The 16449-nt window shown below is 45.0% G+C and overlaps 1 long non-coding RNA gene across 1 annotated transcript; it reads right to left on the reverse strand.

Annotated features, from left to right (window-relative positions):
* Window positions 1-11327: 11327 nt before the first annotated feature.
* Window positions 11328-16350, reverse strand: LOC114860617 (uncharacterized). Its single transcript, XR_003786639.3, has 3 exons — window positions 16213-16350; window positions 14445-14505; window positions 11328-12572 (listed from the first exon to the last, which is right to left on the reverse strand). It is a non-coding gene; the product is annotated as an uncharacterized LOC114860617 (long non-coding RNA).
* Window positions 16351-16449: the final 99 nt, after the last annotated feature.

Raw genomic sequence — 16449 nt, forward strand, 5'->3', positions numbered from 1 at the left:
GCTCTATATTGTGCACATCCTAACGGTGCAGTGGAGCAATGCGGCATCATGTATGATATGAAGGGTACAGATTATGGAGGAGTCTATAATTACAGTGTTAGTTCAGTTTCTGATTAAACACTGGAGTCACTATTATCAAAACGGGACGAGCCAGATGAAGGAAGCAGCGAGCTCAGGGTCACTGCAGACAATGTCCAAGATAAAAAAAAAAATAAAAAAAAGCAGCGGGCAGCAAATTACTCCTTAAAAGCACCCTTATCTTCTTTGTGATGTACAAGAGATGAGGAGTAATGTTGAGGGCTCAGCGCGGGCCGTGATATTAGAAATGGCTGTGAGAGCTCTCCATTCTCAGCCATGATAGATAATGGCATTTCCAACCAACCTCCCATCACTAATATGTATAGCTCTGACTCTTACCTCTTCCATTACATCGCACTCGTAGCCTCTGTCAAGAATGCCCTTTTGTGGTTTTATGGCCTTTATAGGTAATTACCATCACATTTATGCTGTATGAAAACCTTTCAACGAGGCAGTAAACACAGGCAGGAAAGGTTTCTGGGGCAGGTTCCAGGTTACTATAAGAAGTAAGAAATGATGGAGCGTAAAGGGTAAAGAACGGACAGCGAGTGAGACCATGTGTTAATGAGGAACGAGTTCTACAGCTAAAAAAAAAAATTCAAAGAAAGCAGAATAGATCAAAAAGTTGTCAGATGCTAAAACAGACATTTTTATCGTTTCAGCTCATTTTGAATCTGATGTTCAAACGGGGTGCGACGTGACTGATCTGACCCCAGACCAGTTTCCCATTTCGCCTCAGACCCTCATCCCTGCTCAGGTGACTGACCTGTTGCAGCTCGATCGGCCGTCAGTTTGTTTCGGCTTCTCAGCCTTTCATTGAACACGTTCCAGCATTTCTGTCTCTCCATCGCCCTCAAAATCAACTCGAGATTTTCCTTGAAATGGTGAAATTCGCCAGTCACGCCACTAACACATTCATCAGTGACTGAGATACGGCTTAATGAGATTTCACCAGGCGATTCCAACGTTGACGCTGGGGATGTGTAATAATCTGGACACGAGCAGAGATAAGAATCCTGAAGCGACGGCCACGTTCTCAAAATTAATTACAGCGCATTCGCGTATTTAACTCCTCACGTGATTAGAAAAAACCCCTCAGTGACGCGTGAGGGTGGACGGGGCCAGGACCACGGCGCCGGACCGGAGAACACCGCTGGGCCATCGATCTCCCTCAACACAAGACTGCAGCTTCATTTACAGAGCCAATCACATCCCCCACTGATTGATGGGCGGATAATTGAGCTGTCGCCGGGGTTTTCATGCTTCTCCTCCAGCTCGCTCCCGACTTCAGGAATTGTATTGTATTTTACTTTAGCACCGTTTACAACAAAGGACATCCTGACGCGTATTTGTGTCAATATTCTGTCAGGCTTCTGCCAGGGAGACGGAGGGATGCTAACTGGTGCAGCGGCCGCGGTGGACCTCGATGCCTGTCCAGACTAATTAACCTCAGGGGCCGGGCCTCCTGCTCCTCGCAGGGTCAGCCAGCGTGGCAACGGCCTCGTCTCAGCATCACACGGCCTCACACTCCTCTGTGCTTCAGCCTTATTAGCGCGGCTTCCTCACTAGCTCTGATCCTCCACTCATCAAGCGCTTGTGGCATCTTGACAAGATGGAGGATGTGTGTACAGTGTCTGTTAAAACGCATTCTCAATTTTAGATAGAACTCATTGTTTGGCTCTTTAAATTCAGAAATAATTTGTTTAAAGGTGTTTTGTGTTTGAAAGTGAAATATATATCAGAATAATATAATAATATATCTGTACTGTATGTACCTGAAGGCAGGTGAACAAACCTACAGTGGAACCTTTACTCCGCGTCAGGTCTGTTTCCAGGGTTTAGCTGTTATTCCAGTATCGTTCTCCCTCTTCTGCTCTCATTGTTTTTACACCGAAGGCACTTGAATAATGTCTGTTGTGTTCAGGCGAACGCTTCTTTTACAATTTGCGGCTTGAACAAAACATCTGTGCGATGGAAAAATCAAATACCGAGTCTCCCCGAACCTCGTGTAAATATTAGGATTATTATGTAAATGCGTAGACGCGCTAAAATGACGTGTCACAAGCCATGAAAGCAACGCGCCACAAAAAGGAAAATGAAAATCTGAATGACTTTTTTTATTTATGCATTGTGTTGATGACAACGGAGCCAGATGGTAGTTTACAAGTGTCTGGGGCAATTTGTTCCCCAGTTAGAATTTACATGAGTCACAATGATGATGAAAATGGGTTTTCTCAGTGGTCGGAGCGGCGTCACTTTGCAGAGCACATTAGAGGCCTGAGAACCTCCTATGGCGTCTTGCTGTTAGTGAAAGGCTAAGCAGCAGGTTAACGGCGCCCGCCTGGACCAGGCTGATGCCAGAGTGTTAATAATTAAAGAGGCCTCGCGCATTGTTCTCCCCCTCTCCCCGTGTCCATAAGAGAGTCCATCATCCTTTTCAGCGTCGGCTCGGCGACATCATCACTACACGCGACTCAGAGCAACGGCCTTTAATAGTATCAATAGCAGTCGTCCCATTTACATATATCTGCAGCACGGCTCGCGGATCGTCATGTACAACAACCGGTGAGGGCAGAGACACTTGTTGAGGCTCATCTCAACAATGAATCCAGGTCCTGCATCTTAATGCGGATCATGAGTCCTGCTTGTTGCTATAAATGATCCTTGCAAACAGACCATCAAATTAGGTGATACTGAGCACTAGTGAAATTGAAACTGGCTCATTCAATAGGGATCGAGTGACATAGACTCTGTTTAGATAAAAGAGGGGGTGAAGAGGTGTCAGGGGGTCAGTGAGTGTGAACTGTGACACCGTACAGTTGGTCCAGACAGGAGCTGCTTCTAGACACGGACTGGAACCATGAATATTTTAGGTCTGCTCACAGAAGCCACCGCCGCTGGCTGAAATTAAGTGGAGCGAGATTGGGTCTCCGCTTCGGGGGCCTCACGTGTGAAAACACAAATCTGCATCTGAGATTTGAGAATTGGAAATAGTCAGGAATTAAAAACTCAAGGACGGTGTTATTATTGTCAAATAGACGTCTCCGGAGCTGAGTCGGAACTGGAGTCACTTGGGAACGGAGTGACAGCTTTTGAACTAGTCTCCCAACCTGCATGTTTTAATATGCTCAATAAGCTCATATTCACATCTTTATCGAAGAGTATTGATCCAAAATGACAATTAGGGAGAATAATGAGGTTCAGCTCAAATGGCTCATCTCCAAAAGTCCATTTTAATTTCTGTCTGACTTGTAGCGTCCATGAAGCAATTATTCTAATGATTTGTCCTGCTATTGGTTTGTGCTTCGAGGGATACTGTGAAATGAGAGCTGGAGGAATATTTTGGCACGAGCTGTACTGTAACACGGAGGAACCGAGAGGCTCCTCTGGTTCGACCGATACGGGTCCGTGTGTTCCAGATGTCCCTGAAGGCAGCGCGCACCGCTTTGATCTACGCGCTTGGAGTCGCGAACGCGGCCGCGCCCTTTACTCTTCGGGCGCCGCCTTCAATTCGCACGCGCGACCTCCCACAGACGCGGACGGCGGTGCCGCTCGGAGGCGCGGTTCCGACGACCGTCTCTGTTGTTGTCCCATCAGCACGGATCAGTGTCTGCCTCGCATCAATTTCACATGATCCAAAGGCAAACTTGGCCGAAGGCGCCTCTGGTCGTCTGCGGCTCAAATGTTTTGGAACACAGTCCTGAGAGCGGGCAAAGAGCCTGGGCCTTTTCTCACTGCACTGAACAGACACAACCAACAGGTTTATGCTCATGCAATATATGGATTTTCATATATCTCCAACAGACGCAGAGGCAGCTGCTAAAAGGATTTGTCTCCAACAGAACCAATATCCATCGAATCCTCTGTAGTGCATTCAAGCTCAGGTCCAATAACGACGCCGCCCCGGGAGTCGGACGTAGCTCCGTTCCGCCTTTTATTTGCTCACATGTAATCTAAAGTTAAACAGATCTGTGCCAGACAATTAATTGAATAAATCAAAAGGAAACATCTCTTTATATATTTATGCACATTTAATAACGCCATCGCTCTTGTTGACGTCGCATTTATTGGCCTTGTATATCCTCAGCGAAGAACGCCTCAAAATCACGGCGGAACAGCAGAAACGAGCGGGTGTTGTGCAATTTGGAGCCGCTCCCCGGTCGCACATTAGAGCCGCGCAGACCCGGAGTTACAGCCCAGAGTTTACTGCGGCGGCGCCATAGGAGGGAGCGCTGCGAAGCGGAAAGAGGCCGGCGCTCCAGACCGTGGACAAAAAGTACAAATTACACAGAGGCAGAAACAGAAACTTTGATGTGGAGGGTGAACAAACGCACACTTTAGTGTGTAGAAGTACAAAAATGTGCATTGAGCGCCACAGCTTATTAACTTGTGCTCCAGCGCCGAGTTGTTGTACTTACTGCTGCCCTGTTTAATGCAACAGAATGGACATTCTAGTCCTTGAATTAAGCGTTCGGAGAAGGAAACACACAGATTCTGTACCATAGCTTTATGAACACACTCCTGTCTATTAATAATAATCTCAACCCAAATTTAGATCCAGAGAGATGTATAACACCAAAGTGCAGGCGGAGGCAGGAGATCACTGCACGGATCAGCTACAGGTCGTTGAGGCATGAATCAGGCTGAGGAGCGGGTGACTGACACACACACACACACACACACACACACACACACACACACACACACACACACACACACACACACACACACACACACACACACACACACACACACACACACACACACACACACACACACGATGTGCTCACGCCTCTTAAGGAAAGATCAGTAATAGAAAAGGCACAGCACTCGTGGAGAACACGGGAAAAGCCTGCAAAGACACCCAATTTCTTACATTTCAAGGCTGAGCTGAGCTCATTGAATTTGGCGCAGCGCGTATTGACGTGACATTCCTGCGTGTTGTCAGACGAGGCCGACGCGCCCTGAGGTTTAGACGGTTCTGGCCTGATGAACAGAGACACAGAATAATCTCTGCAGCCAGGTCACAGGTGCACGCTCCAGACTACGGTTAAGTCGGTCAGTCTGTGTTGGGGGGGCAGCACAAAGCCCATCCACAGGCTCCTCCATCCATCAGGTGCTTAAACAGCTGGCAAAACGGGTCAGACATGGGAAATGATGATGAATTGAGCTTAAGGCTATTAATAAAATATAATAATGTCAGTCCAATCAGTTTAGGTTGTCTGCTAATATCGCCTTAATATCCAGCATGTGATGTTCTGCACCAACGACCCAAAGCCAACATCACTGAAGCGCGTCTGGTTGCAATGCTTTAAAGATTGATGAATACTTCATTTAATGGATTTAAAAATCGGGCAGCAGACAAGGATCGGCCAAACGAGCGGAGAAGACAGGAACCGGCCTGGATCGGAGTGATGTCTCAGTCTGGACAGCTCTCTGCTACCTGTCAACTTCTTCACCAGGAGGATCGATACCATTTGCGAATCCAATCCGTGCACCACCGGCTTGTTTAGATTTAGATTTGCGATACGTATAATTGTGCGGATGCTGCCCGACGGAGCTCAGGCGCCAATTAAGGTGCGGAGGAATGATCCACGGCCAATAGGAGGCCGCCCTGAGCTGGGCTCGATAAGCCTCAGCGAAGGCCGCCTCGCTCCGTCGTGAGGTTGAGGGTACGAACGTCTCAGGCCTGGTTTTATTCATTCTAAATCAGAGAAGAATAAAAAATCTCTATTCTCCTGCCGGCACAATGGAAGCAATGTTCTAAATTCTGACGTGGCAAAAAGAACAAAGCTTTTGCTTTTAAAGGTGACTGCTTTTGACATTTTGATATTTCCTCTGCCACACGCAAAGCTATGAACAACAATGAACAGCTCCTTAAAAGCATTTACTGCAGCTGTCATCAGAAACCTGCACTCACCCGGTCCGGTCTCACTCGTCCCTTGTGTGCAGTGATCCCGCCTCGTCTTGCATTCAGCCCCTGACATTTCAGTGTCTGAAATGATTTTCATAATATTAAAAACTCCTGTGTCCTTGTAAATGCTAATTACAACAAAGCAGGGAATTGGATATTTTCTATTACTCTATTTCTACGTTTTCTGCTTTATTCTGAAGGGCTTTATTGTTTATAGGCCTTTTTTTTTTACCGTGCTGTTAAGGCATCGACTGCTAATTTGCAGGCAAACAATGTTTGGTCACAGCTGTCGCGCCATGTCAAAGCTAAATAGTGATGACAAATGCACTCTTGCAGGTAGAAGATAATTTAATACGCGGCTGAATGAAGGTCCAAGTGCAATGGTGAGTGACAGGACGCTGCCAAAGTGATTGAGCGGCTGAGTGAATGTGAAAATCGACAACAAAACAAAAAACGGGTGTAGGAACTGTGCAGAAAGACTCAACAAACAACTCAACACCATTAAAGAGGAGGCAGAAGGATGCGAGAGGCCGACGCCCAGCGACAACACGCGGAACCGCTTTTAAAAACTTGCTCAAAGGCAGCGACAGCTTCGACGCGTCGGTCCAAAAATCGGTCCACGCGACCTCCTCCAGATTAAAAGCTCAACGGCCATTTGACAGATTGGCATGACATTTTGTACAGACGTGGTTCCCAGAAGATGAATCCTGATGAGTTTCACCATCTCAACACTTAACATTTCTGTGATGGATCGTCACATTCGTGGTCCCAGGAGGATGAATCCTAACCACTGGTTGTCCTGAAATTTTACCTTCTAGCATCATTAAACAGTGGATGCACTGTTAGAATCACTGACATAACTAATACTCATCTGATTATGCTGCTGTTCGTTTTTAGTTTCTTCTACTTTCTTAGGTTTTTCTCCAGCTTCTGTTTGAATGTTCAGTACAGAGACAACCTCACCCTCCTCAAATACAGCTCTGCAGCTTGGAAACTATTCCCTTGTCACAGAATACTCAGGACACAAATACCAGTGTTTAGCCCCGGGTCACGTTAGCAGCAATGGAAGTTTTGGAGAAAAAAAAAAAGCCTGACAAAACAGATACACCTGAGACGATCTGGCCCCAAATAAGAAGAAATGCAGGGTTTCTACTTGTACAAGCATCACACAGTTGACAGGTTTAACAGCAAGTGTTTCCAGCTACTGTGCATCTCTGCCACTTTGTGTTGGTCCATCAGCTGTGAAGCGCTAACAGCGGAGGAAAACCACGTTTAATGCAAATATAAAGAATGAACACGAACAGTCGCAGATTGACACATGGAATTAACAGCAGACAGATGGTTCCATACTGCGCAGTCCTCACTTCTCGTGTTTAATGACTCGGGTCAGTGGGATTAATTGCGCTAATTCACGTAATTTTCTCTTTGGTACGGACCTTTTGCCTTTTCTCCCTTTGTCTGCCTGTAGCACGCACAAACGCTTTGAAACCTTTTCACTGTTGAAAGACTCGTCACTAATAAAACTAATTGGAAAATATTGAGGCGGCAAATAGAACGAATGAGATAACGTTGGGTTTGACATTGTTTACTGTACGTACAATTAAAATCCATAAGTCACATTGTCATAAAACATAAAATAAGAACCTCTTTATTGCATTTTTTCTTTAATCCGTTTTTATCACAGTTGACCTTGTTTGATGTAATTTTTATTCCTTTAATAGTAAAAATAATTTCAATTTAATTAGCGACCGTAACGTCATGACAACAATAATAAAATGGTAATTTATAGTGTCTCTGCATTCACCTGCTTAGTTTGAATATTGGAAGTGGAACATTCCTGACTAAACTTTTTAACATGAAACTAATGATTCAACTGAAGCCTTCATGGACTAGAAACACTAATGCTGTACATTTCCAAATGCTTTTTCTCCAAAAGTGGCTTCAACGTCAAAGTTTAAAGCAGGGACTGTTTCTCCTGCTTATTTAAATGCCACAAGCTGTCAGTCAGTTCTACATTATAAATGTTTATGCTGATGGTCAACAGACGTTGCTCCTGTCAAGCTGCTGCTTGGCTCAAACAGGATAATGTTCACATACACAAAGTTGCTCTGGAACAAGTCTGACTTGGCTCCATATTCCCCTGATCTTGAACCAAGATGGATTCTGATAGATCTGTACTACAGCACCCCTTCAAGGGCCAAGTGGACTCTATGCTGCAATATTAAGCGGGTGGTCACAGTATTTTTTGTGTAGTTTCAGGTGCTTCCATTAACCTGCTGAGGCGCTTTACTGTTTAGATTTGCTTTGCAGAAGTGAATGTGTCCACAAATGAGAATATTGTTTGTTTATTTTACATGCACCACCAGCAGCAGTTTGCCTTTATTTGCCTTGTGCATTGGCAACAAATCCCAATTGGGAGAATACATGTGGTGAAAGTGAACATCACGGCCTTCTCCATCAATATCAATAGAGCTCCTGTCTGTGTCCAGACCAGAACCTGGGCAAAACTCAGAATACTGCCATAAACCTGGGTCAAGAGATAAGCCTTAATGAGTGTTTCCCATCTCTCGTCCAGTCATTCCTTCGCTTTCTGTTAATGCCAGTTGTCGGGTTCAGTAGCCCTTTCCTCTTTAATATTTTAAATTTTGTAGGATTTGAGCTGATGCATCTGCCACAGAGTCGGAATCTTTCCGAAATATTTAGCATCATGAGTTATATTGATTTGTCCAAGCGTATTCGCCCTCTTTATTGCATCAGTGATGAAGCAGCTACTGTGAGGACCAGTGGATTTACTGACACTACAGCATCAGGGAGCATTTCTAAAATCCAATCAATTAGGTTCGCAAGTGCCAACTAAATTGGCCGCCGAGGTTTATAAACAGTCAACGTGCTTTGTCTGAATCATCTGAACCAACTTTTTATCAAAAACGACACAAAAACGATCACCTGCCATGTCTTGGTGGGTCTGAAAGCAGTTTTACAGGACAGACCTAGACCAGCGGAACCTCGGCATGCTCAGCGCTGATCAATGCAGTTCTCACATTCGGTTCAGTTCCTACGAGCAACACTTGGCTTAAAGTGGCCTTTTGGGGCTTCAGCTCGGGAGCCGGCTGATCCGCCGCTTGCAGAGCTAATAAGAGCGGAACAGCCCTGTTAACCGCCGTCCTGGGAGGAGCGGGATGCGGCACTTACGTGTATTTCATCAGGCCTTTGATTGCGGGGATTAATTAACTGAGGAAGTCCTGCTGTGAGCCTCAGAAAAGTGATTCCATTCTGATGAGGGAATTCTAGACGCAGATTTACTGCAGCTTAATTGGTTTTGGCAAGATTGCATATCAGAGATTGTTAACGGACATCAATAAAGTTTTTTTTTGCCGGACTTGAAAACGCTGAAGGTGCAGCTTTGTGCTACGACACTGCTCTGCGGGTTATGAACCTGCAGGTGAGCGTGTGCATCCGGGGTGGGAGCAGTCATTTGTTCCGGTGCACGGGTCACGTGTTCAGCTTGTTCATCGGTGCCGTTTGGATCTCTCTCCACTGAACCTGAGGTCGGCTCACGTTTGTTTGTGTGGATACGTTTAAAATTTGACCATTGTTTTCCCCTCTGATCGTTGCTGACACTACTGTTAAGTTTGAGAACTAGCTCGATCAACTGTGGGACATTCAGAGCCTTAAAGGATGAGTGAAGAAGCAGGTAACAGTTTCAGCTGAACACTAGAGTTGAATGTGGAGTCTTCTGGATCCATATCAGTGAACCAGCGTTGAACTGAGGTGCCAATTCTGCAAAACTAAATGGAAAACGTCACCTCCTCCGGCCTTTGCCCTACTATTACAGCATGTAAAATTCACATTAGATCCGTGGACTATTTTTGCCATGACTCAGTCAACCTGAGTAACAATAATGACATGTTCCACTAAGAGTCCAGGGCAGTGGCCAGGATTTGGTGCAAACTGGTAAATGGCAAAATTTGTTACAAAGATGTTTGTGACAGATTCATGGAAATCAAATTGGCCGCTTGGCTTTTTTTTTTTTTGGGCTATTTTTAGACAAAAGGTTTTCATATGTCGCCAGGGGGAGATTGCATCTCAGCTTTAATCAACCCTCGCTGACAGCTTCACACCCTCTCTTCAAACACGAACGGCCACATTTCCAAACCTTCCAAAAGTCTGTGGCGTCGAGGGCCGAGGAGGTCGCGTGGCTTCGTGCAACCGCGAAAGTTTGGGCGCCGGGTGGAAGGAGGCGTCTGACAGTGAGCAGACAGGACTGAATGGCCGTCCCTCGGGGCTGCCACTCCGCGCTGTCTGCCGCGGGGATGAGAGGCCGCGGTGAAACCTCTCTGGGACCCGGACGCGTGAGCGTCCTGTCACAAGCCGGGAGGACTTGCGTCACGCTGGGTTTGCTCCGCTACATATATTCAAGTCCAGGCTTTAATGAGTCTGCGTGAAGGTTTGCGTTCGCTCTTCGGGGGTCTCCGAGCTGCCTCCTCAAAGGAATCAGGAAATAAATGACTGTACACTTGTTTTGTGCATGATCTGGATGTGTAGCGTGTGCAGGAGAAGGTTTTTCCTCAGGGATTTGGTTTGTTGTGATCCTAAATACTGCAGCCAGACATCATTTTAAGTGACCTAAAACGCAGAGACAACGAATAGCATCAATAAATAACTTTAATAACTTGGAAGCAGCACCTGTAGATAAACAGCTGCTATCTGGCAAAATGGATTTGGAAAATCCACTGCATTTTGTCAGTTAAATGTAAAAAGATAGTGAAATCTAAAACACAACTGCATTATAAGAATAGATCTGAAAACTGAAGCCAGTCAGTCCCTTAAGCCCCCTTCTGTCTACACCTAGGGCCCAATTAAAAGGAGCTATAGTGACAAGTCAAGCATTACTGGCCTCCACAGGCCAAAGAGATCTGGATTCTTTGTTTATCTCTGATTTCAATTGTAGAAACCGCATTAGAATTTCTCCCTTCAGTGTCCTATTAATAAGTGCCAAAACAACATAAGCCGCGCGGCCAATATATACGTTCAATTAGGATTACCCAGAGACACAATTCACCCGGCGTGTGGAGTTCAAGGCTTCGCGAAGGCCTGTCAAACTGCACCAACTTGCATCCTGCTTTAAAAGGCTCCCGATTTGCAATTAACTAAAGCGACAGAGGAGAGAACAATGCGGCCGCCCCCCCCACCCCCAAAGCCCTTCCATTATAACAAGCACGACAACATATTGTATGTTAATAGATTTCTTCCCGGTCCTCTAGAGCTCACCCTGCCTGTTGTCAGTCTTGTTGATTAACAGGAACGCTATTCAAATTCCAGGCCCGCTGTTTAGCATTCCCGCCGCGCGGCCCGGCCCGGCTCGGATCGGCTCGGCGCCGCGGCCTTCCCGCCGCCACCTGCTTCGTTCTACCTGGCTGCTTCGTCTCCGTTTGACCCTTGATGAGCGCCGTATTTAAAAGTTTTGTTGTGTTAATTTAAAACATGATTACATCTCATTCGAGTCCCCCGGCCCCTTGAAAAAAAGCCTCATGAATGCTAATGAGCAGCGCCGCGGGCGCGCACTGTATGTTGAAGGGGAAAGCGCTCGGTTGAATTACAGTCGACTACATGAGGCTTATTCATGGCGCAGGGGTGCAATAAAATCAACTGGAAGCAGCGTCGTGAAACGGAAACGAGACACAAAAATCACATCATTATGTGAAGAAAAAAAAAAATAGCAGAGAGATGTGTGTGGTCAAGTTAACTGCTGCCTGTCAACGTGATAAAAGGTGTCCAGCCTCTCACCCAGTGACAGCTGGTACTGGCTCCAGCCACAAACAGGATTGACTGCATTTTAATTATTCATCTTTATTTACGACCATAATTCTAAAAAAGGCTAAACTAAACTAATGTCATAAGGATTTGGACAGGCAGCAAGAACTCGGATCGTTTTTACTTCTTTGAAGTTGACGATGGTTCCGCCAAAGGCCCCTGTAACAAATGTGATAAAGGCGTCAGCTGCTGGTGGTTGTCGAGCTACAGTAGATCTGCAGATCCTGCCTCTGCCCCCACTCCTACACAGACATCCCACACAGTTATCAGGCACTATGAATAATCTATTCAGAGCACTCTACCAGTGTGATAATATGATGGAGGAACCAGCCAGTTAATGATACACTTGTGAATCTGCAGATAAAAGGTTTACAGACACAGCAAAAATAAAAAAAAAATAAAGGAGGGGGGGGGCGCTGATACAAGGACCCCGTTCGCCTGAACTTTACTGTGCAATTCATGAGTCTTTGAAAACCTTTTCATTTTAAGAGTTCAAGGGGCGCCGATGTACTGATCTTCAGCATAAACAAGGTAGGAGACAGTCAGTACGCGGAGCCCTTCAACACACTCTTGTATCGAGGCTATTTCAAAAAAGGTGTGTTTTATTTATTTATTTATTTTTTTAAATACATTCACAAAGCAGCGGTGGGAATAAACATGCGAGTTACACAACTGGCCCTGTGGGCTGACCACAGGGAGACGCTTCACATCATTTACACATCTCTCAGGAGTTCTTATGCAGGTTCCTGTCAGACATTTCTGCAAGCTGCAAATAATAAAAAAAAAAAAAACATTGTTAACGAGCAACTGATTTCAAGATTATTCATCTCATAAGGCAGTCGACATAAACAGATCTGTCAGAAAGGAGAATTCCCCAGCTGCTTCAGGAGCTTTGGGGGATGACGGATGCTTAAAGGCTCATTGTAGAATAAGTCTGGGATGAATCAGGCTATTTTCTGCTTTCAGATGCCTCTAAAATGGTCTCAATAGAATGTATTTGGCTGTAACTGTACTAGAGAAAGATCTGACCACATTTCCGTTACAATGATGTAATGATCACCTGATCTATTTACAGAGACACAATTTTTTAGTATTTGAATAAATACAAGTGTTGGTGTAAAAGACAAATGTGACATAAGACACTGAATATTTCACAACTGTATTTGCAAACATTCCTCTTTAGTGTTCTGAAAAGGAAAATTAAGTGGAATAAGTAAGTGGAATAGTAGCAACAACTCGCCAGTCATTTCTCTCTGTAAGCAACTTTCCGGAGGACATCCTCACATCCCTACGTTAACATCAATACGATCGATACTTTCCATTTACAAGATGAATAGTTTTACATAATTGAGCCTCCAGGGTCCAGTCGCCATGACTCAGTCTTTTATTTAAATGGTTAAACAGCTCACTATACTTGCTGTAATTCAGTGAATGGCTGCAGTTAGCTGAAAACATTGGAAGCTGCAAATGAAATGCTGTAATGATGTTAGAAGAGAACAAAAAAAGGGGACCATTGTCTTGGGTTTCAGTGTTTTCCTGGTCCCTGGTTAATATTAGCCGGTCACAAAGATGTGGAAGATGAATGTAATGTAGGTTCTCACAGCAAACACAAGTTATTTACAAGACTAACAAAGGTTCTTCTCCGCAGCATCTCTGACAAATGACGGACTATTTCAGTAACAAGCGACATGTTTGTGTTTTTTTTCTCCTACATCATTTGAGGGGAAGTGCAAAGAGGTTTAACAGAAGAAAGTGTGTTGATTGTAGCAGCTGTAGTTGCTGAGAGACCTCATCTGCGCTTCAATCAACACGAGTCAAGCCGGTCTACGCGTCTCTCGTCGTCTATACCGCTTTTTATTTACAATGGAAATAAAAGGGGGAACTCTATCGTCATCCTTGCACCTGCAGCTTCTTCCTCCCTCCCTCCGAGCACGCTCCTTTTTCAGCCACGCTGGGCGTCTAAATGCAGCAATTAGCTGAAGTCGTTTACACCCCAGGGCTCTATATCAGCCAAAGCCTTTCTCATGTGCTCACGTCGGTGTCTCTGAACTCAACTCGAAGGAGACACATAAACTGAAAATATAAATGTAAGCACCACTGTTAGACCCTCGTACTATTTTAATGCAGTGCAACGCTGCTCTTGTAGATGCCTGGACGTACCTGGTTATTTCCCCCCTAGATACAGAAGGTTGATAAATTATAAGCATGCACGCATATATACATTTTTCCCACTAAAAAAAAAAAAAAAAAAAAAGTAAAAGCCACAACAGGTGGTTTCCCTCCCCCACCTCCTCAACACCCTGGCCCTCCTGCATCGGCAGACGCATACTGTGTCTGTCCTCTGGTTTGAAGGGCTTCAGTGTGGTGCAAGGACTCGATGACCTATAATAACCCAAATAATATCTACGTGGATGCTTGGCTGAAACATACATCAAAGTGCTTCAGCCTTGAATGTGATGGAAGGATGTGTCAAGCGTCACACAGAAGTCGAATAATGCAGCGTGAACGTGTTGTGCTACAGAAGGGAGATGTGTTTATTCAGAAGTCCTGACCCAAAGCACAGAGAGAACAGGTTATTAAACCAAACCAAGAGTAGAACTGAAGCCGGTGTCAAGGAACAAACTAGATGAACAATTACCTGCAAATGGCTTAGACCAACAATGTCCTACCACAGTCAAGTTACTGCATGCAGAAGGTAACTAGAAAAAAAGAAACTGTTTCACACAACAGGCTCATCGGGGGAATGTTTATCTTACAAAGGGCATGCGTCCTTTGGATTTAGGCAGCATAAAAAAAGTGGACAAATGGATGTAGTCTGAGAACGAAACAGAGGAAATGGCTGCAGGACAGGTTGGTTTTGTTCGCGCATTAATTGGACAACAGCTTCAGGCTGGTCTGTTTTCTGCAGTACCCTATATACACACCATAGTCCGCTTAGATCCACTACAGATACTCTCTTTAAGCCAGTTTGAAAAAAAGTACTAGATGTGATCAAAGTATCCTGAGACGACACATATTTAGGTCATTAAAATATCCTTTGTGTGTTTTCTTTACTATGGTAGAAATCTGTCGTCTCTGTATAATGTCCCAAATGACCCAAAGTTCTGAGACTTTCTTCTACCACATGAAAACGCTGCTATAATGTGGAGGGGGGCGTAAAGGTCCCATCACATTCCAGGACGCATTGTTGTTCTTCAAAGCAATAAATGGAACAATTTTGCGACACCTCTCGGCCTCCATCAAGAGCCGATGATGAAAGCGCGGCGACGGCTTCATTCAAAGCCTTGAGAGGCTGGAGTTGTACAGGAAACCATAGCGGCGCACAGGAAACCCCCGCACTGATATTAAGCTGTCAAAAGCTGCTGCTGGAGCACGACCGGAGCTTAAAATGTGCCGACAACGTGTCGCATTTAGCCGAGGCAATCAACCAGGTTAACGACGAGATCGCTGCGAGACACGATATTTGCCAGCGTTTTTTTTTAATTAATGCTAAAAGATAAAGATGTAAAAACAAGAGTGCGGAGCTCCTTTCACCCACCACAGCATCACTAGCTTGTGTGAAGACAACACTGGATGCTTCAGATCAGCCCAGAGCTCCTTTTAGTATATTTTGTCTTTGTACTGTAGCTGTTAAACTCATTATTAGAGCAGTAAGGTCACCAGCCTGCTACATTAGAATACATGTTTGGGGCCACGCTCCTTAGTGGTGATTGATGGAGACCCGTTTCAGACGGCCCACGGTTTGTGGAAAATTAATCGGATCGTAAAATCGACTTACTTGTAAAATAGTTGATGGATTATTTGACAAATAAAATGCAATAAACAATCAATCAACCGCGGCAGCAATTAACAAGCAGCAGATACACAAATTCATCGTACATGAATATCCTGTAACGAGACAATACGTAATAAGTCAAATAACAAACAGTACAGTGGCATCTTCTATGTGCGAGAGTGGGACCACCTCAATATCTGCAGCAGGAAATCTACAGCATACCAGTGATACGTCTGAAAAGCACCATGGAGCCGCTCATTTCCATCAGTATTCGTTTCATGAAGCAAGACGTTTAACTCTCAGCAGGTGAGCGTCAGCAGCAATATACAGAAATGTTTGGAGTAAAAGGAGCACGTGCACGAACCCAGATACAGCGAAGCTGAGCTGGAAAACAGGGCGGCTATTATGTAGAAGACCCTATAATGTTTATATCCTCCTTAATAAGAGGCAACATGAGAAATACTATACGCCACACAAGCAGCAAAGCCACATTAACATCATCCAAATGAAAACAAGCTCAAGGTTAAGTAGTGTTAACTTTAAGAACAGTCAGTAGAAACCAGAGTCAACTCCCACTTGCAGCATCAATGTCTAAGTGCTGAAATGTCTCGGAGTAAAAATGTGCACTTACAGTAAGTTTGTTGGAGAGAAGCCACGATCTTCAGGAGACAGACACCAGCAAACAGTTCCACTCACAGTCGTGGAGTGAACGGATGAAGTCCACAGACAGTGGAAAATGGGAACAAGCTGTTGAGGCCTCAGCTGTGATTTGGAGCCTTTGTCTCTGAAGGAGCTACAGGTGCATGTTTTTGATTGGCTGATTGGTTGATTGAAGCTCCGCCCCTGCCAGCACCTGACTGGGGGCGGG

Source organism: Betta splendens, chromosome 8 (genome assembly GCF_900634795.4).
Source record: "Betta splendens chromosome 8, fBetSpl5.4, whole genome shotgun sequence".
NCBI classification, from domain to species: domain Eukaryota; kingdom Metazoa; phylum Chordata; class Actinopteri; order Anabantiformes; family Osphronemidae; genus Betta; species Betta splendens.